At 37.5% G+C, this 24,915-nt stretch overlaps 2 long non-coding RNA genes across 2 annotated transcripts; one reads left to right on the top strand and one right to left on the bottom strand.

Moving 5' to 3' along the window:
- Positions 1–422: 422 nt before the first annotated feature.
- On the top strand, positions 423–16,873 carry LOC310898913. The gene is made up of 2 exons (XR_014583845.1): positions 423–568; positions 13,851–16,873. It is a non-coding gene; the product is annotated as an uncharacterized lncRNA (long non-coding RNA).
- Positions 16,874–19,919: 3,046 nt separating this feature from the next.
- Positions 19,920–23,917, bottom strand: LOC310898703. The gene is made up of 3 exons (XR_014583563.1): positions 22,804–23,917; positions 20,260–20,400; positions 19,920–20,010 (listed from the first exon to the last, which is right to left on the bottom strand). It is a non-coding gene; the product is annotated as an uncharacterized lncRNA (long non-coding RNA).
- Between the last annotated feature and the right edge of the window lie 998 nt (positions 23,918–24,915).

Genomic DNA, 24,915 nt, shown 5'->3' with positions numbered 1-24,915 from the left:
TACACAGAAAGTAGTGTATGTGCATACCACAAGTTTTACTGCTAAGAAAATCTATGCTATCCTACAGATACTTTTTGTTTTAATAAGGATTTTTTGCTATGCTGAAAGATTCATACATTGCATAGAGATATATAAAATATATATAGGATATAGATAGATATAGGTATCCAGCTGAGTACAGCATTACTTCAATAGCTGCTCTCGTAATAGTGAAAGCAAGCTGTAAACGCCTCCTAGAGCAAACTCTACGTCCTACCTGGTAAGTAAAACAGCTTGAATTTGCATTCCTGCATGAGCGACAGCATTGTTCCCTTACCTGCTGAAGTTACTTAACCAGTTAGACCAGGATCTGGCATCCTTCTGACTAAAGACCTGACTCCTCTGGGAGAGCAATCCCTCTCCACAGCCAGCAGAGCCAACGTTTGCACTTTTTCCTAGGTGGAGCAGTAACAGTTCATGGAGCTGCCTTTCACAAACCTTGAAGTAGCTTTCATCCTGCTGGCTTTTGTCATTTTCTCCTTGTTTACCCTGGCATCTATCTACAGTGATCCCCATGACAACAAAGAAGGTAAATGAAATAATCTAAAATAAATACAGTAGTTTACAGCTTTTACTAACTAATATTCTTATTATAGGTTTTGCGATCGATCTTGCTGGTAGACTTGTAGTACACTTCAGCTTCACAAGTACCATACAGAGGGCAGAGAGCAATCAGTTACATTATCAGTAGAAGTCACAAGCACAGAAATTGTGCTAAGATATGAGACCAAGAGCTGTTGCAACCCCATCTCCTCATGCAGTCTGAGCTGCGCCAGACGGCTCAGAGCAGCGCTGAAAGTAACCTCCCAATGAATAAGTGCTTGTTCTTTGCAGGGGAGCTTTTTTTTTTTTTTTTTTTTTTGCCTAGTAACAGTTCTGCTTCGTGTTTGGAGGCACTATAAAACAGTCAGGTTGGGGATGTTCTTGTAATCAAGGTAAATGTTTGTTTTTATTAGTCTGAGGCCAAGTCCTTGCTCCCTTTTGTAAGAGCAAAAAAATGCCAAAGCACAGAGGGTGTCTGTCTCCCATTTAAAAGGTTTTGAATTCTGGGGATGGGGGGTGGGGGGAGAACAACCTAATCCCCTGCTAGATCTACAAAGGAGATTTAACATAACCTTACAGCATCAGCAGGGAATTCTCTTGTTACAAGTGCGGTGCTACCACAGTCATCGCCATGCCCCTAATCCCCTGCTGGCAGGAGCCTTGCTGGGCACTGGAGCAGAGCTGGGCACAGGGAGCACTGGCAAGCCCCACCAACAAAGCACAGCCTCTCCTCTTCCCATGGGATCACCCCAGTCCTACCCAACTTCACACGGAAGGCAGGGGGGAGGAAAGGAAGGGGTGACTGAAATAAGGCTCCCAGCAATATGGCTGCTGGCTTCTGCCGTATCTGATGGTAACTCAACCTGCATTAATTTGGTTTCTGTTTAAAATACGTCTCATATGGACATTTTGCTGAGCAACATCAGTGGAGTGTTCTTAATGTGTGTTGTCTCACAAAACTTCAGGCTGCTTGATCATTTGTGAAACACCAGCAATCCTCGTGAAGGCAAATAAGTGTCACTGCTTCTGCAGCCTGCATCCCAAGTAGTTTTCTTTCTTACTCTTCTGCTGCCTTGGATTTTACATAATTTCTACATAGAAGAGGAAAGCGTTAGAAAACAATGCACATTTCTGTGGGCAAAGTGTGGTTGCCATGAGAACTGACCTCATTCAGACAGCATGGACACAAACAGGTTTTCCTCAGAGAGGTCCATTGCACAACCACGGCAAGAACAGCGGCTCCTCGCACTCCAGCAGGGACCAGGGAAGGATGCAGACAAGGTGTACTCTCCCTGTGGCAACAAGCAAACATCTGCAGGGCAATTTTGCACAGGCTTGCAGATGAAAACTAGATGCTGTTTCACCTGTTTATAACTGAGATATGTCATTCAAGATTGGAAAGGAAAGTTAAGTGAATCATATTGATTTTAAACATTTATGCCTGCAAGTGGACTATACAAGGACAAGGTTAGGTCTCCTTCCTTGCCCTGAGCTTCCACAGTAATTTACTACAGGGATCACGTACGAGTAGCTCTGGCAATATTTTCTCAGTGTCAGAACTGCACAAGAACTTTCCTCTTGTCCAGTTTTTACCCCCATGGCCGTGCTTTCAGTTGGCAAAGAGAAAGCTAAACCTTCTGCTGAGCACTATATTAGAGCAGAATCCTGATGTAAGAGCTCATGGGTGCCAAAAGTCCTGCAGAGCGCAGTATGTTCAGCATTGCCAGGTCTGTCATTCCAGCTTAGGGCTGTACTCAGGGCAGCTTGTGTCCAGGGACCTTGGTCAGAACTGCAGTGAGAGCAAATTGTAATTATTCTGCCAACACAGTAACCCTTGAATTCGTGCAATGTCTTCCTGCACTAACAGCATCTTGCAGCCCCGTTTGTCTTTATCCTACAATGTTTTTTAAACTCTGCATTTAGAGAAATGATTGGCAGAGAGAGACTCTAAAACATAGCCAGCTTTCTAAGAGACAGTGGCAAGAGGAGAATGAAAACTCTATTACACTCCTTGTGCTAACACTGATGAGTGTCATATCAGAAACATTGCCTTGAGTCAAAGCTAACTGAAAAACACATAGATACTTGGGTCAGGAACTGGTCAGCAAGGGACCTGAAGCTTGCTTACTGTTACACAGCAGTAGGACACTGGGCCAGTATCTTCTATAAACAGCCAAAAGGTGGCAGTTTCCATTGACTTCCATATGGCATGTTATCTGAACAGAAAAGAAGAGCTACAGCAGGATTTTCATCTAAACTTCAGTTATTTCGGTTCAGTAACTTAGGAGGGGAAAGTTGTACTTTTGTGAGAAGATGTGTTTGTTTTATTTTCTCTTGTGGCCAGGAAGTTTGCATGATGTTTGTTTTTCCCACAGTATAGACCATAGCATGTACCTTCCAGCTATCCAGGTAGATTAAGGAAAACGAGAAGTAGAAATAGTATAATGTATTTCTCAAGGTTCCCAAACAATTTATAAGGGAAATTTTCCTAAAAAACAATCTGGCCTTGTTTTACAGTATTTGATCATGGTATTGTATAGTAGGTAAATAGATGACATTACATCCTTGCCAGAATTGGGAGTTCTGTAAGATTATCCTCATGCAGTAATCCATGCGATTGTAAACATAACATATTCCTACAAAAGTTTCACTCAGAAGGTGGTGAGGCACTGTCACGGGCTGCCCAGAGAAGCTGTGGATGCCCCATCCCTGGACGTGTTCAAGGCCAGGCTGGGTGGGGCCTTGGGCAGCCTGGTCTGGTGGGAGGTTTCCCTGCCCATGGCCGGGGGGTTGGAACTGGATGATCTTTAAGGTCCTTTCCAACCTAAGCCATTCTGTGATTCTATGATTGCTTTGAATAAACAAGGTTTCCCTGTTCAGAAAGAAAAATGACATCTGACAGCATTAAGTGAGACCCTAGTAAGACAAATTCCCAGTAACATGACAACTGAGATACTTGAAGGACAATGAAAAAGTGCAGGAATTATGTCTTCACAGTGAAGACAGACACTGCTGAAAAATGCCCAAGTGCCTCACTAGAAGTGCCATCAGGAAATTTCTATAGTCAAAACCTGTTCTCTGCCTGTTTTGTTGTCAAAAGATTTCTATCTCCAAATCATAACCCTAAGGAGTATGAAACAATTAAGAAAATTACATTTAAAATAAGGCATGTATCGTTATCTTTATACTATGCATAATAGCACTTCTGGAAGAGCTTCAAAACCAAACCTACAGAAATCCTATATGTAAGATCAAAAAAATATTCATTACATGATTACAGAACCTTTTTTTTGCTGACATTACTTACTGTTCTTTGTAAGTAGAGGTCTACAGGCTAACATCTGGTGCAACGAGAGGTACAGGACATAGACTAGAGCAAAGGCTGACAAGAATGTAAGCTGCTTGGAGATCTGTAGCAGATCTGTCATTCCAAAGGAGCTTGCAGCACGTATTTCCAGCTGCCCTTTTAGGGGAAGCTAAACCCACGGTCACAACTTATATGGAACACCAGTTTCATGCCCCAGTGCTCTCCTCTATAAGCAATAACTATGAGGAAGCAGCCTGGCTGCTTCTGGTTCCTTCTTGTGTGTAGCAGGTAAGCCTGGACTTTAATTCCTTTAACTGACCCGTATCCCTTTCATGGACCAAACCACAGCTTCTCAAAGCAAAGCACAATGTGCTTTACAGGGTTTTGCTTTAAGAAATATAAAAGATTACAGATTTATTGTAGAAAAGTAAAAGGGAGCAAGACACATTAATAACTTATGATGTGTTTGCCACCAAAGAGACAGTCATTAGAAGAGCACAGTTTCAAACAGAGTTCATGCAATAAATCTCCCACTGGAGGGAGTTCTCTAGTCATCCTAAGCCACTAGCTGTGCTATTTAGAGAAGAATTATCTTGCAAAGACCAGAAGCAACGCATGGTTTCCTGGAAGCCTTGCTCTCAGCAGTGTCTGTTAACATTGAAATCTCAAGTCTGATGATTAAAATGCCTGTCTCGCCATTCATACCTCCTTATGTGACAAGCTGTTCCAAATACAGGTGTGTGCATGGGAGTTCTACTGCCTTAGTTGATTTTTGCCTCAGGGAAACTTGACTTCATATGCACAAATTGAATTTCAGTGGAATAAAGTTACCATTTTGCTCCATTTACACAACATAATCCAAATGGCAAGACAGTAAGGAAGCTACTGGCAAGAAATACTCCTTGCCCCCTAACATCTGTTTCTCCTTATCCATAAATATGGGTTATTTATTACCAGAAAGAAAAGCAATTATACATATAAAACCAAAGAATGAAGGATAGCCTATACTAAACTATTATTTTAAAAACTTGCTTAAATTAAAATGACTGAAATTCTTCAAGATGCCTTATTTCATACAGGCACCCCAATGCCTTCACCCTCCCCACTGGCACAAAGTCCATAACTCTGCCACTAATACAGAAATCTGGGGAAGGTTTCTGTCTGTATTTAGGAGTGTGTTTTGGGATCCATGTAATTAAGAAGGTATTTCATAAAGCTCATGGTAAATGCCATCCTTCTGCAAAAGTACAGGAGACACACTGGCTGTGTTAAAAACATATTTCAGTTTTTCAATGACTTGTTCCAGCCTGAGGACTCAGAATACCCTGAATCCAATGTCTAGCTATCCATACAGGAGAGATGCTGGCTAGGAAGTTAGTAAGAAAGGTGAGTTGCAAGCACAGCTCTGAACTTCAGCATCTCTCTGGACGTGGCACGTCACTCATCAGTCTCCTTGGGTAATGAAGCACCAAGCCTTTGTAAGCAAGCAGATGGAAAAGTAGCAGCCCTTTTTCTGCCGTAGTCACCAACGAATTAGGAAGTCTGGGTGAGTTTAAGGACATTCACAAACCTGAGAGGATTTGAATGGCAGGATGTCCTTTCCAGGAGAGCTTGTGAGGCTAGACTGCTGGACAGGCTCTGATGCCTGCTGCCAGGAGGCCACCACTGTGTAGGCATGCAAGCTCCCAGGTGTGAAGGAGAGAAGAAGCAAGAGGCAGCCTGGCTTCCTGATCAACCAAGAAAAATACCTTAGGCTGGGGAACTTTGAATCTGACCTGTGCTTTGGAGACCGCTTAGGTATCTTGAATAAAATTTATCTGTCATCAGATGTCATCATAAGATGTATAAACATATGAATAAAACACATAAACACTAAAATTTAAAGTACATTTGATGTCCTTGCTCAGGGAAGTGAGTTACCATTTAATTTTCTCTTCTGGGATGGGAAATACTAGGGAATAAAGCCCTTGCTGTAGATCCGGTTATCACTGACTGCTCTGTCTCAGAAGTGTCAGCTACATTTCTGTGCCAGAGGGATGGCTCTAAGCATTTGAGAAATGCAACTTTAAAGCTGGGAAAGGATGGTCTTGAAAGAATACCTACGGGTCAGTAAAACACTTCTTACAGCTCTTCATTAAGAGTATTTTCTGGGAGATACCCTGAGCCATTGGCCTATACTTCTCCAGAAAGCTGGAGACGGGAACACTGTATCCCCTCAACATACACTGAACAGTGTGTCAGGCAAAGCTGTCCTACAGGGCAGAGCTTGAAATTGGGTGGAGATCATCAGATCTAGATCTTGGGAACCTTTTATACAGCCAGAGGATACTAGAGTATTGCGGCAGTATGCATAGCTCCTTCACATACGACTGACTGAATCTCAGTTTGCTCACATGGAGCGCGAGACTCAGGATGGGATCTGTATCCATAAGAACTATTAACAAAAAATAACAAAACAAAGAAGAACATGAAAATGAAACTGCATATTTTTAATACATTTTTTATCCTTGATACTTAAGAATAGTGACAATAATGTTCGGTATTTCTGATCTGATCACTTTGACAGTTCCTCTGTAAATCTCTACAATGATTTGAGTACTGATGTCGTGGACAGTGAAAAGGGCAAATAGTAATTACACTTTAGAACTTATTGTTCTCTGAAATGTTTAGGATACTTTTAATATTTCCAAAATGCTAAATATTAGGAAATTTTAATATTTCCATGATTTCTCTAACAAGAATTTCTCTTGATTAAGAACTGCTGTTAAGCCTTGTAAAGTCATTAACCACAAGGAATACTACAAGCACACAAGCCTGCAGACAAACCCCCTTCTATTTCTCTTTCTTATAAAAATAAAGGCTCAAGCAAGCTCGATGATCACACATTTACAAAGAACAGATTATTTCTAGAAAAATGACATCAGCTAAAACTGCCAAAGTCCACCAAAGGGAACAATAAATGTTGTGCATCAGCTACTACTTTAGAGAACCAAGAGGATAAGGGCCAGATCCTAAGCACTGCAAAGAAAAAAAAAAAAAAAAAAAAAAGAGCAACATTGAGAGCATTGTTTTGTACTAGTAAGTAAAATCTGATTAAACTGGAGAACAAAATAACAAGGAAAAAGAAATATTTCATCTTATAATATGAATTGTCTTAAACAATTACTAGGAATTCCTAATTCTTAAACAGGAAAACTCTGTATAATGTGATAAAGTTTTCCATGCATTTCCATGGAAACACCACAGTTTCATCAATCCTTACCTGTATGTTACCTACAAAACCTACAAAATACAATTTCAGGAATAAAAAGACTTGGCTATATACTTGTTCTAACTAGGGAAAATCAAAGTGCTTAACAACACTGTTAGATCTGCAGAAGGAAACCTGGGGAATTAATGTTTAACCTTTCCTCAGCCACAAAGAAACCCTCTTCTCCATCTTGGGAACAACACTTGGTGACCTACATTAATTTGAAAGTTTAGTATCTATTTCTTTCCAGCAGCAGCAGCCACAATTCATACGCTTAATGTATTCTGATCTAGAGGTCAGTATTTTCAAAGTCTAAACCAGCAGAATAGTTAGCTTTAGGGAGCTTTTTTTTTTTTTTTTTTTGCTTTGTCCATGGGATGGAATAATTAATTGTCAAAGAGTGCTCCTTTCACAAGAATCAGTAATAAGAGTATATGTGATTTGTTCTCAGGACAACTTTTAATTCTAAAGCAAAATTAGAAAATGTTTATTTAAAACTGATTATTACATCTAATTGAAGATTAACTTTAAGAGGACATTCTCAAAATTTAAGTACCCCAGGCATTCAACTGTTTGAAGATAATGAAAGGTGGGAGACTATATTATAATTACGCTCCTAATTTAATGATTTAAAATAAAGCATGTCAAAATGGTAGGGAATTAATCTTGCTAATGTGGATGATTTCTGATTATAATATTCTTCTCTATACTAGAAATATGTACACATGCATATATTTATCTCAAGACTTATGGTGGCTTGGGGGAGTAGTATAGCTTGGAGCAGAACTTGCAGATGAACTGCTAAAAACAGACTGTCACTGCATAAGGGAAACAGGGCATTTTACACTGTTCAAAGGAAAACTGTATAGGACCACCCATGCTGCAGCTATTTAGTAACAGAAAAGCCTATGCGTGATTGAACTACAGTAAATGGTGAAATACGGCAACACAGCAATAGAGCAATACAGATGTGGCCTTAGATCTGAAAATGTAAAGCTTATTGCTGAATAATTAAGTAAAAGAATGCATTTCATCTGAAATAATTGTACAGGTTCCTCTGGTTGAATTTAACTTATCTGCAATTGGAGTCACTAGGAGCATCCAAGTCTTTAAAGGTATAGAGGTCAGAAGGGGAAGAGATGGATGAAGACGACAAAAAAGAAAAAGAAAAAAAAAAAAAAAAGCTAGAAAAGTTCTGGGATCAAAACTGAGGAAGGGTTTCATTACCCTAACTTTTAGGCTCCTGACCCCGGAGATGAACATGTCGGTTGCTGTGGGCAGGCCTGGGCATGCCAAACAAAGAAGTTCCTAAACATCTGAGGACTTCCTAAACCTCATGAGAGAGGATGTCTTGGGGAAGGCTCACTTTGTGCCTGTTTCTTTAACTCCTCTAAATATTTGCTAATGGTCACTGTCAGAGAGGATACTAAGAGAGGCGTACGTTTTGGGCAGATGCAGCATGTACCATGCCATGTATGCTTAGCAGTCTGTCTACATCTGGCCAAATGCGGTGCTGTGCACAGTGTTGGGTCCCAAGTCCCACCATGTGCTGGACCCACCAGGGCTGCCCTGGAGGCACGACCTGCCTTCTTAACGCAGGGCTCCGTGACTGCACAGCCGCACTGAGTTGCCAGAGGGAGGTAAACAACCTGACCTTTCTTTTCAGAAGATTCACCCCTCTTTTTAAAACACAACAGCAAGTAGTGGTGTTTGTTTTTGCTACTTCTCCTTTTAAATAAAAGCTGGGGGGTGCTTGTTTGGAGAGCGGAAGATTTCAGTTCCTCGGCTCCTCCAGTCACCATGCTGCGAAAACGTGCCCTGCTGCTCCAGCTGAAGTGATCCACTGCACTACTCCAGGGCAGGCTTTCTGGAGCTAGAGGTGGCTCTGTAGCCTGTTTCCCATCCCCAACAGCAAGCCAGATCTACACTGGACTGTCAGCTTTCTTCATTCAAATATTGTTGAGTGGAGAACAATTCCAATAGGCTTTAAAACAGGAACAACATAGACCTTCATCCTTGTGCACTGTCCTCTGGGCAAGTGCACAAACCACAGCAGAAGCCTATTCAATTTTAATGATTTTCTGCACATTTTTAAGAGGATAGATTTTTCTTTCCGCTTAGATCATGATGTGGCAGTTAGCACTTTCCTTGGTGTCTTTAGGCTCCTGTGGGGAAGGCACTGAAAAGAAGTTATCCACTTCCTACAGAAATGGTCTTACCCACTAAGTGATTATAACATAAGTAGTGGCTGTGCTCCTGTTCCACTAAAGGAGTTATGCCAAAGAGCTCAGAGGTAAGGCAGAAAGCATTGAAGGAGGCACGCTCCCAGGGAGAAAGTTCCTAGGGAAGCAGTGTAGAGAACCAGATCAGGTGCTTGGGTGATTGCTCCATGCGGCTGGCAGGAGGAAAGCCTCATAGCAGCAAGTGCTGTTCCTTCCTGCCTCCAGTTCACTCAGCATAAACACCATTCAAAAGCATCACCTGTCACTGCTCTGTCAAGTGCAGGTTGAATTCAGGATTTCAACTCCGAACTGGCACAGTAACGGGAGCATGGAATGCCTTCTGCTGATCAGAGTGAAATGTCTGTGTTCAAAGAAAGTTGCATCAAAATTAAGCACAAAATCCAAGGGGTAAGGTCATTAGTGGCAAGACAGTTTTCTTGTCTTTTTTTTTTTTTTTTTCTGAGAAAAAATCTGGAGAAACCTAATAGGCCTACAGCAAGTCTTTCCCCCCTACACACACAAAAACATTACCAGGGTGCTTTCATGTTGCTCCTTGCCTCCCCACACATAGACTTTAAAGTTTACCAACTTCTTTTGTGGAAAAACTCAGGGAAAATAAGCCACCTTTGAAAAGCACTACAAGGGAGGATAGAAAGGAAAGAAAAAACAGCCTTATGTTTTCAAACTAATGATGTGGGAGTTAGAACGGAACATTAAGACTTTCCCAGGAATCCCTAAAGAACTGTTATATATTATTTTAGGACAAAACTCAATCCATATTGGAGTCACAGAATTGCTTTTGAATTATTGGGTAATACTCGTGGATTGGATGACTTTCTTCTTAAACTCAGATGTAAACAAGAGTTTTCATCTCTTTGGGAGGTATATTTTGATGTTAAATATATAGCAGAGTAAGTGCAACAGGGGTTAAGGAGTCCTTCCCAGATTAAAAACCCAACATTTTGGGTTGCAAGTAGGCAATAAATAAGATTACTCTGTCACACTCTGTTCTCTGTCTACCACTTCTACTTTTTCCTCTGAATTTTAGTAATGTGATACCTTGCACCCCATCTGTGTGAGTGGTGGTTAGAAAGGGGTTTTTTGAAGGCTATATTTGGCAAGTAGGATAGAGGCTTCCTGGTTCTCTATGAGTAGGAGCATTCATACCTGAAAGAATATGGGAAGAAAATAACTCTCTAATCTCAGGGATTTCTTCTGGCTTTGTGCCCTACTGCAAAATCACCTGCATGAGCACACACTGAGACTCATTTCAACATGTTTTTGTAGCTAGAAACACTTGAAATGTGAATGTCCAAATTAGTTGATGCTTCTGCTTGGCTCTGATGACCTTTTCTGTTCCCATGGGTTCTTGTTCAACCTCTGCCTCCACAGAGTGCAGGCAACTCTCACCATGCTGGTACTTAACAGTATCTGTGGGGCGTAGACAGCTGTAGAACCATTGATAAGTGACCTTAAGCAGGCTTTTGCATGACCTGCATGGAATCTTGGAGACAAACCTCAAAATAAAATCAGATTTATTTTAGTTTCCTATATTCTTCACTACATAGCCTTGAATCCCATAAATATTTTGTGGCTGGTGGAGTGGGAAGGAAAGGTGGGGTAGATTTTTGTGAAAAATGCCATACATCTGTGCTCAAACTGCTGTGTAACGGGATAGGTTTTTCGTAGCATTGATCCTCTATGTATGAACTCACACTTGAGTATCTTAAACACACGGGTTTTGAAAACTTCTTTCACTGAGATACAAACTAACAGCACTTCCCTTGCACTGGGGGCAGGTTAAGAACACTCATACAAAAAAGTACAATGCCTTATCTGTAACTTGTCTTGCTAACAGGAATTGGCAATGTTTGATATAAGCCATAGCCTAAAATAGCCAAATAAGAGTCATGCACCCAAAGAAAGAGCAATTTGAAAAATGTATGTTGCTAAGAGCACAGACCTGAGACCAGTAACTGTTCAAATATAGGAGAAGAGAAGACAGGTTAGACAAATATTTTAAATATTGGATAACTGTATTTCAGAAGGTTGCAAAAACAAAAGTACATATTTCAAAGGTAAGAGCACATACTCCTAAGGACTTCAGGACCAGTCAGTTATGGAGAAAGTATGGAGGAGTAGATGGAGAGGGAATAAAAATAAAAAATAAAAATCAAACTAGACTTCACAACATCTAAAGGCACCAGCATTCTTCTCAGGAAATGTAATATTTTTCCTAGCTGAAAATTTATGCAACAGGTCAAATATATGTTGGCCTCGTTTTCTTTGATGGCAGATTTTATAGATCAGACATCAGAGCGTTAGCGTGGACAGCTCATGCAAAGACTCTAAGCCAGTTTAAAAATGGTGGCCCAGAAGAAAAGAACTGGAAATGGAGTAACTCCCTAATGATGAATCTCGGGGTTTTTCTGTTTTATATAGCTAATAAAGGTCAAACATCTGAAAACATGGACTAGGCTACATATGAAACTGTAACAAGAAGGAAATTAGCTGAGTTTCTCAGAGGAAAATAAAAGTGGAAGCAGAAGTAAATTAACGTTGGAGATTGAAGAAGTGAGAGCTTTGCATAAAAATGTTTTATAAGTTTATTTAAACACCTCTCACTTCCTTCTGTTATTAAAGAAAATTATGAAGGCACACAGCAAGTTGAAGTGAAGATAGAGCAGTGTGAAAATAAGGCCAGTGAGCTCCTCACCTACAGATAAAAAGCAGGAAAATGTCTGTTTGCAGATGATAAAAATAAAAAAAATGGCAATGAGGCTAAGGACCAGAGATATTGTTGAAAGATCCACGAGGTTTTATCTCAGTTTCATGCTCTCAGCCAGAGGGATACTATGGACAAAATTGCAGAATTATAGATTACTGATTTTAGCATGCCTTGGCTAAATATGGACCAGTTAGGTCCTGACATACAATAAACAAAAGGAAAAGAAGAGGCTGTAGAAGTAATGAAATTAATGCTGACATAACACAGCCCAAAATGAAATAGGAAGCTTATATGATAGAGTGAACCAGATTTTTTGAGAGAATGGAAAGATTTTCCAAAAAATAACAAGATCAGATAAAATATTAATACCAAAAACATTTTGAAACATTGGCTGTTTTAATTTTCATTTTGCATATTATATTTTCCAGGACTGTAACAAAAATAATAATAAACCTGTAACAAAAATAATAATAAACCTGAACAATCAGAATAATACTGTGCTTACATTAACAGGTCATATAGATAGCCTATGTTAACAGATGCCTTAGTTTTAATCTGAATGCCAAGTGTATTTATCAATTGGTGAAGTGATCTTTTTAACAAGTACACAGAAGTGAGAAGTAGGACACTCGGATTATCTGTGCCATTTCTTCTCATATACAATAAGGGAAATGTTTTAAAAGAAACATAAATGCTTATATAATTTTGAGAAATCGTTATCAGACAACTCTGGCAGGAATATCCCACACTGGTGGTATTTTAAATGAAAACAAATCAAATTCATTAACAAAAATGGATTACAGACCTTTTTATCAATAGGAAAAAGCATGACAGCTTTAACCTGGAAATAACTGAGCCATTTAATGCTATAGTTACCATTTTAAGCATCTGAAAAAAATAAATACACTTACACATACTTAATGTTGGCACTACTTCTAGGACGGTATGTCTGCTATTAGTGGCAAAATAGAGTTATAAGAATTTTCTTCAAAATTTTAGGGTCTACAGGTATAAATAGATTCAATAGATTTAAAACCAGTAATAAGAGAATTTATAATAACTGTTAAATAACTGTTAAATAACTGTTATAACAGTTATAATACTTTAAGTTATAGCTGAAAATCTAACAAAATGACATCTTTCATAGTAATGACAGTTTATTCCTTCTTTTGTTATGACATGAGGTTTTATTTATGCTTTGGAACTAGACAAATAAATTCCAGGTTCTGACATTTTTTGGAATATTTTAATTCTGTTAGGGAAAACAGGTAATTCTATGCCCATATAAATATGTTTACTGCTAAAAATAAAGGTGTTATTTGACATTGGTCAGAAAGCATTAATTCATTTTTTAAGACACCAAGCAATCATGACATAACTTACAGTCACAAACCTCATGAAATAAAGGGAGGAACATTCTTTACTTGTCCCATGTCTTTTCCACTGCCTGTAGAGTTAATGTTCTGCTTCTGGCACATAGTTAATTCTAATAAAGAAACAGGAACTTGGGAAGCACACAGATGGCCACATACTATAAATTATGTGGTTGTCTTATGTGGGTGGTATTTAAAACATTGCTTCTTCACTCCCTCATATCAAGCCTGAAATCTGAAGGAACTTGGTGCTTGATAAGGCTTCTACATTTTCTATTTTTAATGTATGTGTGCAAGTCTTGTCAAGTAGGAAAACTTTTAGGTAACAATATAACTATCTCTCTAACTCTAAAATGCTTTTCATTAATGATGATCCTGTTCTCTCCAGAGGAATGCTCCACACAGGAAGGATACAAGAAAAGGATCAAATCCAACAAGAAAAAGACGTGTGCAAATATGACTGAAGTGATTTAAAAAAAGAACTATTACCCAGGTCCACTGTTGGACATACCTCTGAAAGAGGTAGCTTTGGAAGCTGGTCACCTGAAGACAGTGAGAAAAAGGATGTGAGAAAGGAAGGACCTGATCACCCATCAGATGGAATCCAGACGTGACAATTAGAGTTAATGAACCACGACCCATGAAGCTGTTTCAGCACCTTTTTACAACCCCACTTCATGGCCTTAATAAAACTTCCAGGGCTTTTTTTTTTTTTTTTTTATAAAGTACATCTGCTCTAAATACTAAAGGGAGAAACTAGATTCAGAAGTTATGTTTGGTTTCTTCCCTGCTTTTCAGTCATGTATAAAGTATATTTAAGGTCAGCGTGTTTGCTTTTCTATCTGTTAAGTCAACTGAACATCAGAAGATACTATTTCTACAAGACTGTATAGTATTTTTATAGTAGTTATTTAATTTACATTAACATTAATAAGCTGCTAAAGGTGACTGAAAAGTATCAGGCAAATATTTTTAAGTTAACCACTATAATGGCATCTATGTTCATATACTGTTTTTGACCCCAGATATTTAGAAAGCTATCATGATGTCTTAGGAAAATTAGGTTGATTGATTTGCTGCTTTTGAAAGGTGCCTAACTCGGCCTTGATACTAAGCCCTCCACTTCTTCACAGAGACAAAACATTTCTACAGTTTTGGGATCCCACCCATTTCCTGTAGGTCTCAAGCACGAGTATTACACCAACACTGCTGCTTCTGTGCATAAGTAAAAAGAAGCAAGGAAGCAAGGGGAAGGACAAAGTAGTTCATATGCTAATTGTTAGAAGACTCCCTTTTGCATATGAGGAGCTCTGGTTGGGCTATAAGTTTTAACATACACAGGGAAGGAGAACTGGCTTAGTTCCCCTAAGTGAAAAAACACTGTGACAAAAGTAAAAATATCAAGAAATTGACCTTGTTGTACTGCAAATCTTAAAATGGTAGTTGTAGAGCAGCCTAATTATGATGCATCATTTTCAGACTGTCAGTGTTTTTCAGGGTAGTAAAGAGAATGCCTTATTCTGTCAGATAGCTAATGTTAACCCCAAATTCCTGTTTGATCCCATATCACACCTTTTTTTTTTTTTCTAGAAAAAGGGATAAATTCCTTTCAGAGCCTCTCAACAGTTTCCCCAAATCAGCAGAATCCATGCATTTGGTCTTTACTAGTATGTGGGATGGAGGATTGAAATAGGGCCAAACAATTCTTGTTTTTTTCCATACCAGGGATTCCTTTCCCTGGCCTCCTCCTAAGACATTCTGGCAAATATGCAAGTCCACCAGCATGCAACATTCTCCCTACCTATGGCAGAGAGCTCCAAATCTCACTGCATGCTGAGCTCTCTACCTTCTCCAGTGACACTGCCACGCTTCATCCCTAGCTACTTTCCTGCTGTCTCCTGCCTCCCCTACTCGTCCTCCCCACCAACAGGGATCATGAAACAGTGAGAGTGACAAAAAGGTAAAATCCCAAGAATCGCAAGTTATTTAATCTTTCAAAATTAAATTCACTCTCTCCTTCTAGACCAAATGTATAGGTGAAACTGTTACACTTCCCCTCCATCCCCCAATTTGATATTAACCAGTAATTTAAAAAATTAATCAGGCTGCATATTAATCCATGACCAAATCAATGCTAGATTCATTTGCTGGAAGGATAACATAATGTTTTGTCACAACTTCATTTGTCATCCCGAGGTCTGATAAGTATTCAGCTTGTGCTAACACAAAAATGGTTTTCCCCAAACAAATCATTTCACTATGAAAACCGATACCTAAATTACAACTGCTTTTTGGTAATGGTAGTCAATTCCAGGAAGACTTTTCCAGTGGACTTGGTCAGAAATACACAAAGGCAAGATACTGGTTGCAGAGCAGGAAGCTCACAAGAGCTTGAAGGCAGTGTCTCATGGCAAGCTGCATCCCAGATCCCTCTTCTCACTGTTTTAGAAAGTGATCAGTTACATCTGGGGAAGACAAAGGCATCTCAGCCACTGGCACCCCTTTCACTCTGAACATGAAGAAAACCATCATTCAGAAGTTATAGTCCAGTTTGGCCTTGCACAGGGAAATGTCTGTGTTATGTGCAGGACCTCATTGGGAGTCTCTGCCTCTCATGGAAGTGGCTCATAGATCTTTCTTCTTACTCAGGTTGTACTCACACATTCCATTTTTTTATTAGTAGTACTGCACACCCTTTACTGATACTCAGGCTTGCTCAAGCTGAATATTACAATAAATTACTATTACTGTCACCAGTTACCTTCTTATAGTGAAATCACTTTCAGGAAAAAAAAAAAAAAGGAATGTTGCTGTCTTCTGTTCTCCTAGTATGGGCATGTGGATAAATTAAATGATACTTATGTCTTTCTGTAAGGAGATTCAAAATTTCTCTCTAAACAAAAGATGATCAGAAGGAAAGAGAAGGAAAAAGCATGGTAAGAGTAAAATGCCTGATACAAAGTTATTTGACTGAAGATGAATGGTAGAGGAATATTATAAAATCTCTCCATATCTTAATCAACAGTTTAAATAATAAAACACTCCATTTTATTCTAGCAAGTTTTTTCAATGCAAAAAAAAATGTTTCATGGTATTTTAAATGGCCTAGGGACTATAATCTGTCTCCTCCAGTATACACATTATTGCTACGACAAGTCCAGCTTTATCTTTTTTTTTTTTTTTCCACTTTATTAACATCCCAAGGGCTCAGTAAATGTTACTGGTATTGAAAACACAGTCAAACAGGTGAAATAAAATAAAAGGGGAAATTAATTTTTAAAATATCAAAATATAGAGTGTTTGCTGAAAATATATTCTGCCTTGCTTACACATTGAGCTATTTTTAAGCATGTGTTCAGAGAAGTTGTATAACATATAATATAGTAAATAAAGCACCCACAAACCAGGTGAGTGATATTATAAAGGTCTATTATTTTAATAACTTACTACAATAAAGAAAGAACATATAAGAAATAATCGCTTTAGTCTTCGTTTGTCTTTTTAAGAGAAAACATTCTATTAGACATTTTTGATTTCATGAGTTGTGTACAAGTCATTCTGGAATGAATGAACTTGATGTGGATCCAGATTTCAGCACTTTTTATTTGAAAGTAACAGCAAATGGAGTTTCCTTGGTCTTTAATTAATTTAATTGTTTATTCAAAACATTGGTTTGAAGCTATTTAACCTGCAAAGCACTTATTTTGATTAAAAAGAAGCTGCTGTTCCTCATCCAGGATGATGACAACTCATGTGTTTAGTGATATATATCTGGGGAAAAAATATTCAGCATTGACACAAACATAAAAGAGCACTTAAGAACACAGAATTGTGTCTTAGAAGATCCAAGTCAAACACACACTTTCAGTTCTTGTTGTGAATTACAGTCCAAGTTTCTACATACATTCTAAACTACAGTGAATTTTCCAGTCCTTTGACTAATAGAAGATATATGGGACCAACGTCCCAGCACAAAAAGTGTATTAAAAATGTCATATTTAGTAATTAAATTATGGAATTAAAAAAAAATCCTTATGCATATTCTCAGCAAGTGAGAAATTCCTGTTTTGATTTTCAATTCCTGTGTTGCACCTTACATGCTAAGTGAGGAACAGCTTTATAAAGGTTTATAATCTCACTTTCAAAGGGGAGAGTGCACCAGGACTGGATAACTGTGGTATAGAGAATAAAATGTTGCCCTGAAATCTCTCCTCCCCCCTAAAAAGAGGTAGAAGTGTGATAAAGTACCCTGTTCTTCATACTCCTGAAGTTGCTACAGCAAGAAGAAGCTGCTGTTATGTAAAGATTAATTTCGATTTTGCTTCGTAGGCTCTTTTAACACAAAAACCAACTACAAATAACAGCAAAGAAATTTCCACACAGAGATCTTCTGAACTGATCATTATATACTTCAGATCTTTCTTAATTAAGAATTTGACTGCGAACATGTTTAAACTGAACTCTGGAGAAACTACTATGAAGTAAGAATATCTGCATGGGAATTGCATTACTTTGAAAATGTTTCATAGCAAATCAGTTTAACCTTCCTGTATGGGCAAAGACTGAGTCTGTCAAAGTAATGTTGGCAGATGCTAAGGTACAGAGGTAAAATCACTTCTTACATTATTGCCCAATTACAACAAAACGAATTTTAATGATCTGCAGTTGTAAAAACCACTGGAGCATTAAAGGTAACATATAATCATCACCTAATTATTCACCTAACCAGTAAGAGACAGGAAGCAACCATGCACACACAGTAACAAGGAAGGCCTTTTACTAACGACATGTAGTTATCCCAAATTAAAATTCTGTGCACTGTTCTAGTATTATCCACAATTCAGAGTTATTGTTCTACTCACATTTTAGGATGTTCTGTAAGAGGACAACATGGCACCTTTCACCCTGAATAGCTGTAAATCTCCTGCATGTAATTTCTGTTCTTCTTGAGTATTCTCCTTCCCTGCCAGTCCTGGTACCATTGCTTCTATGGTAAGGTTTTTCAGCTGTAGAGAACACAAGTAAAGATCCTGGCAGTAGATGAATCTTTCCTAGAATGTAAATGTGGTTCTGTCAAACTAAGGAAAAAATTTACTGTTGGTCAGAGGACAACTTAAACTTAATAGCCCATTCCTGCTCGCAGCACAAGTTAGGGAAGAGGAACTATAATTTCAGGGGTAACTTGCTGAGTCTGTCTAATGACCATATCCTCAGGGCTGAAGTTAAATCATTTTTTATTAAAAATTCCCAGAAGAGTAACACCAAAGGGGAAGTAATCCTTTCCAGTAAAGGCACTACTCTACAGGTGAAGTAATTATTTTCTTATTTTGAGACTTAGTGGCTATTGCTTCTTAGTTCTACCCAAAGAGCATCCTATTTTTGCACTGATTGGTATTCATAGTTCCTGCTGACTGTTATTCTCCTTACAAAGCTTTAGTAGGTTATTAAGAGTAAGCAGAGCACCACTAGTTGAGAAAGTTAATTTTAAAAAGTGATGGAAAGTACCTTACCAAAATTTTGAATCTATGCTATGAACTTGAATGAAACAATAAAAAATAGCAAGAAGAAAAAAAAAATGTAAACAATTATTTTACATAAAACTGCATAAAGAACTAATCATACTGGATTACCATTGCAGCCATAGAGGATATGTATATAGTAAACTAGAGGTTGAAATCCATGTGAGATTATTATTTATTCTTACACATGAATAGACTTCTATAGACTTCTACTTCCTTTGGAATGGAAATATTTATATTTATCTTGCAACATATTCAGATTTTGATTCTTAGTAGTGAGTTATTCAGTAATATCTCTGATTCTCAATAGCAATATGCAAATTTATACTAGCTGGTGATACAGCCATCAGCTTCTAGACAAATTGAATACCTTCAATTTATTGTTCTTCTAAATATTATATCACACGCACACATATACATACATATATTTCAAATTATTTTACTGGAGGAGAGCAGCTCTTATCCGTCATAATAAGAGAAGCTGTAGCATGACTGCCTCACAGTTACGGATATTATTTGTTTTCTAATACTCCTGTAGACCTTTACAACAATGAAATATCCAACCTCTTTCAAAGCTTACAAAATGTAAAATACTAACATTGACAGTAAAATAAGATCTTTATTTAAAAAAAAAAAAAAAAGAGTGCAATGAATAAAGGACGAATGGACACAGGAGCTGACAGACACATCCATTTCCTAGAAAAACATATTTAAGGGCATTTCAGAGTATTTCTATGCGAGCAAGATCTTACAATCTAAGCTGCAGCATCAGTAACAGTACTGTAACTCTCCTACACTAATGTGGGCACTCATATTAGAAGAGGAGTGATTTTTACTTCTTAAGCTTAAATCACTTTCAAAGAAGGCTAAAACCAGTGGTCCTGGTTCAGGTTAAGATTTAAGGGTAATACCTTTTGCAGACTATTTTCTTGCACTCACCAGTTCTTAGTCAGCCATCTCTATCCATTTCCAAAACAGACTACTAGTAACTGTCTTCTCTTTCATTTGAAAGTGGTTCAGAAACCTAGCCTGCAAGCAGACATGTTATATGAATCGATATGTGACCAAGTCTTAAGATTCATCTTTGTATTTTAAGAGCAATTAGCAAACAAGAAAAACAAACAGGAAGATCCTGTTTAGAAAAGCCTCGCTTTGAAGGATTGACAAAAGCTACCTTGCTACAACCACTGCAACCAAATGACACTTTCTGTGACTGGCAGAACAGAGCAGCACACGGTATTCATAGGGGATTCCTTTGATCCCAAGAGTATCATTTACCTGTGTTATGGGTCATTTAATTATTTGTCTTAGTCTCTCAGTCTCTCAGTCAATATCCTTTGATGTAACAAATTCAGGATGTCAGTGCTCTGGTATATGGAGAAGTGATTAATTCCACCAACAGCATCTTCAAGGATCACACTGCAATACAACACAGAAGAAAGAAAAAGCCACAAAAGAGGTTAGAGATAAATAGTGTATTTTTCCAATTCAGCTAAGAACTAAACTCTGCATGTTAGTCTGATTGTATTACTGGGCATGGGAGGGTTAGCTATACAATGTTCTTTGGTTTATGGCTTACATGTAAACCTTGTACTTACTAAAATGTAATTGACAGATGTAAGTTCATGGAAATATGTATTTATATATTCTGAAGAAAAGTAATACTAAAGACACAAAAATTCACCTATATTTAAAATGAAAGAATTAAGATGCTTCTCATTCATTTGCTAATAATCCTCATAAAGTACAGTGATATTGAAGCCATTCAACACCAAGTCCACATACACACACACACCTATATTGACATTGTTGTTTTCTCTAACCTTACACATTGCAGTTTTTGAGGTTGTAAAAGCAGACCAATTATAAAGTAAATATTCTGTATAAATACATCATCTAAGATGTAAAATCTGCAATGGAAAATCAGTAAGTTTTAAATTGGTGATAAAACATATATTTTTTAAAATGAAATAATTAAGAGAAGAAGTTTCCAAGGAACACCATGTATTCCTCATTTTTGAAGTATCAAAATCAGGAGTGAAAGTCCACTAAAACGTATGCTCTAGTTACTTAAAAGCATCCATATTACAAGTCTCACCTACTTTCTACAGCACTATTTTGTAAAAGGTATGTAAAGTCTTTCATAAGGGCAAAATCAGTTATTAACAAAGGTCTTAAAAGATGTCAGTATCAGATTTTGTTAGCTGTTTCAAATAATCCCTTAACAGACTATTTTTTGAAACCTCAAGCAATATTAGGATTTGATAGAAACATTAACTTCTGTACCATGACCTTTCCAGTTCTGCTTCCACAAAAGTAATCCACATTTCAACAGATCTGTTCTTTAGATTCTGTTACAACATGCCTTCCCATTCCAGGATAACACACACACTACCATGCAACCATGCTAATGAAGAAGAAAAATTCACTCCTGCTGGGTTTTGCTTATCACTTTCTATAATGTACCTAGACTCTTTGCTATTTTCTAAATTTCTCTGAGGGTCACTCCTGAGGTGCCCTGGACTAGAAAGGAAAATGTCTGCCTGAAGTACAGAGAACCAGGCTAAGAGTACAAAGACAAAGTCCTAACTCAAAAGACGTGGGTTACACCTACAGTAGCGAGTACTGCAGCCCAACAGAATTCTTGTGAGCAAAATCACTGGTGTTGTGAACAAAGCATACACACAACTGGAGTGTTTCAGGATTGTTTACAAAGACTGGCTCTTATCAGCTCCTGTGTGTTGAATGCCCATTGCCTTCATCATCTGTACTCATCTTCAATTCATAATTAGTCCAAAAAGAATCCACTTTACAATTTCTGATACTGCCTCATGACATGAAGTAAACCACAAGAAATGGGAATCATTGGGATGTTTTCTTCAGAAGTACACTCCTGATACAAAACCCAAGTTCAGTAGCTGGACAGTGTAATTTCATGAATGTATATAGTTAGTGTAGGTATGTAAAAGTTTGAAGTTTAATATGCTTGTATGCTTTATTAAAATTAAGCCAAAGTACTCAGCCCAAAAATGTGATGCTCTACTCTGTCTTGCATACTTTGACACTAAAGAATTGAACTCAGATCAGGCCTGGAAGAAGTCACGCTGAAAGACTGAGACTTTGCTTGCATATTCTGTTTGGGCAACTATTGTGGATTTAGATTTTAAGCTTACTCTCTGATGCAAATTTTCTAATTTTTTCATCTATACATTATCTTCTTCATAAGAGTTTTCTAGTACAAAGTCATTTATTAGATTAAAAGGTGTGATCACTTACTTCCACTCGGTGAAAGAGATGATTTTTTTTTAAAAAAGCATGCAAAACCTGACATTTTTTTCTGGGTGGCAAGGTTAGTTGGTAAGAAATTGTCTTTATTTCTATCTGTGTTTGCTCATTTTTATAGTGGGATGATGACTTTAGTAAAGGTCATATTGTTATAATATTGCACACACACACAAAAAAAAGAGAAAGTTTTGAACTTTGTGTCAAAGAAAGGTCCTTACCATTTTAATAATTTATCTTTCTTATATGAGATGTACCATTTAACTATCCATTACAATGGAAAATATGGAAATAGCATAGACTGTTAACAATTTACACTTGCATAAAATAATAGCTGAAATTATAATTGATAAAAATTTAGTGCTTCAACCATTGGGACTATGCCTCTGTGCTTTTTCTCAAGCAAAGGATTATTTGGAGTGAAATATTATGACTTGAGAACACTACGGATGAATAACTCAACTGCATACTGGTTAGTGATAGGGGTCTAAAGAACTGCTCATGCAGATAGGACTATGCTGTGGAAGATTTTCATCTTACCTGTCTCTAGATATCCTGGGAAACTGGGAAAATTAAGGAGTTGCAGCACACAGTTCACTTGTGATCTCTGTCAGCTGTTCATATCAGCACCAGTCAAGGCTTGATCTACAAGCTGATTTACCATGTAGTCATCTAGAATGGTTGCTTTCATATGCACCTCCCTTATCTACCTGCTCTGGTCTGATAGATGGAGGAGGTCGCAGCCCAGGGAGGAGGTATTTGCAGACTTTCCATCACTCTTTTTCATTTTGTTCTCTCTCTCTCTCTATCTTTTTTTTTTTTTTTTAATTTTAAAGGGAAACAGAATTATGCTATTTATAGGCCTATGAAGGAAGATTAGCAGAATTGAATGGCAATAATACAGATACAAATTTTATGACATTATTGCCTCAGGCCTAAAAATAAAAAAGTTCAGTGCTAAGAGCACAGCATTTTGGTGCGTGATTTCAAGGACTGTGAAGGTAAGGAAAACATATTTACAAAAGTATTTTTATATTTACAAAAGGGCTGTGATATCAAATGATGCTTTTGGGCATCAAATAATTCTCTTTTTTTTACTATTAATTTACTTTATCAATTTAATAAGCCACATAAGAAACTATAATAAACCACAAAACAGCCAGGCTACCACCCTGCAAAGTTTAACCACCACAGCTACAGTACATAGAAAGTATGGATGCAAACTTTTTAAAGTTTTGATAATGACTGTGAATGGTTTGACATACAGTAAACCTATTTTGTGATGGAGTCTATTGAAAACAGTATGTCTAATCTAGTATTATCTTTTTATGACATATTATACAAACATAAGTTTGATTTCTCTCCTCTGCATTTATTCAGCTGGGCCTTTTATTGGGTTCCTGGGACTTGTAGAGAAGGCTACAGTGTGAAGAATAAATACCTAAGGTTTGCGTGCACGTTACAAGCAGCATAAAAGCTTTTATCACAAGTTTTGAACTCTCTTTTTTTCAGACACTGTTTAACACCCTATTAATCAACAAGAATGGAACTAGCAGTTCAAATACCACTTATAAAAAGCAGAATAGGAAAAAAACAGAAAGCTTTGTAATGCTCAGATGGCAACAGAATCTCAGGCTTCAGTTTGAAACATCACTGGTATATTCAGCATCAACTGACAGTTTAATTGAGCTTTTAGAAAACAGCCTAAAATATAGCACAAAAATGTAGTTCCACAGGGGATAGGATGGTGACTTTAGCGATTAACTTGTTCTGCAGTAGCTGGAAAGAGAAGAAAACAGGAGAGTAGATATTATGAAGTAGGACAAAGCAACCTTTTTTGTGGTATTTTCTGCCTTATTATTGAAGACTAGGAGCAAAGTAAAAAGACAATTTTCAAACCCAACATTCTGTGCTTGGTATTAAGACTACTACTGAAGAAAGATCTCAGATTGAATGATCATGTTAATGTCAATGACACACAAAAATCTGCAGAAACACCTTCTCAACTACGCCTGATTAATGTCTAAAACCTGAGCTAATAAATGTTCTGAATGGAAAGTCCATCTTATGCAATGCACAATCACTGCCCTTCCCTGGTGAACGATCCTATGAATTTATTGCACTTCTGAGGTTTCAGCAAGCATTTTATACTATTAGTCATAGCTCGTACGTCATTAGTTTTCCATTGTCTAAATGTAGATAATAAAAATACTATTATTTTGGAGGAAAACATATTGACTCCCTACTCTGCATAGAGGAAGCAATCAACGAGGACACATTTCATTTAAAGTTTAGTAATATTTTTAATATTTCTGGAGCTGATAGTGTGGGTTTTGCTGTTTTATGTATTTAGTAAAAATATTTATCTTACTTTAGAACAACCCTTATGAATTTTTGGATAATTTTCTCATCCTTTAATTACGACTCCATTTTTGTGATTGCATTTTATTAGAATCCTTTAGTAAAAAGTATGGATTTTTTTGCCATTCTTTTAATTATTGTAAACAAGCTTTATCAGTTTAGCATTATTAAGTATAGCTTGAATGATAGCATAGGGTAATACTATGTCTTCTTTCTAAAAATCCAAATTGATAGTGCAATATAATGTAAAATAATCTACTTTTGTATATGAAAAAGTCAGAGCCATACAGT

Source organism: Anser anser, assembly GCF_964211835.1.
Source record: "Anser anser genome assembly, chromosome: 4".
Classification (NCBI taxonomy): Eukaryota; Metazoa; Chordata; class Aves; order Anseriformes; family Anatidae; genus Anser; species Anser anser.
This window is presented reverse-complemented; position numbering and strand designations above follow the sequence as displayed.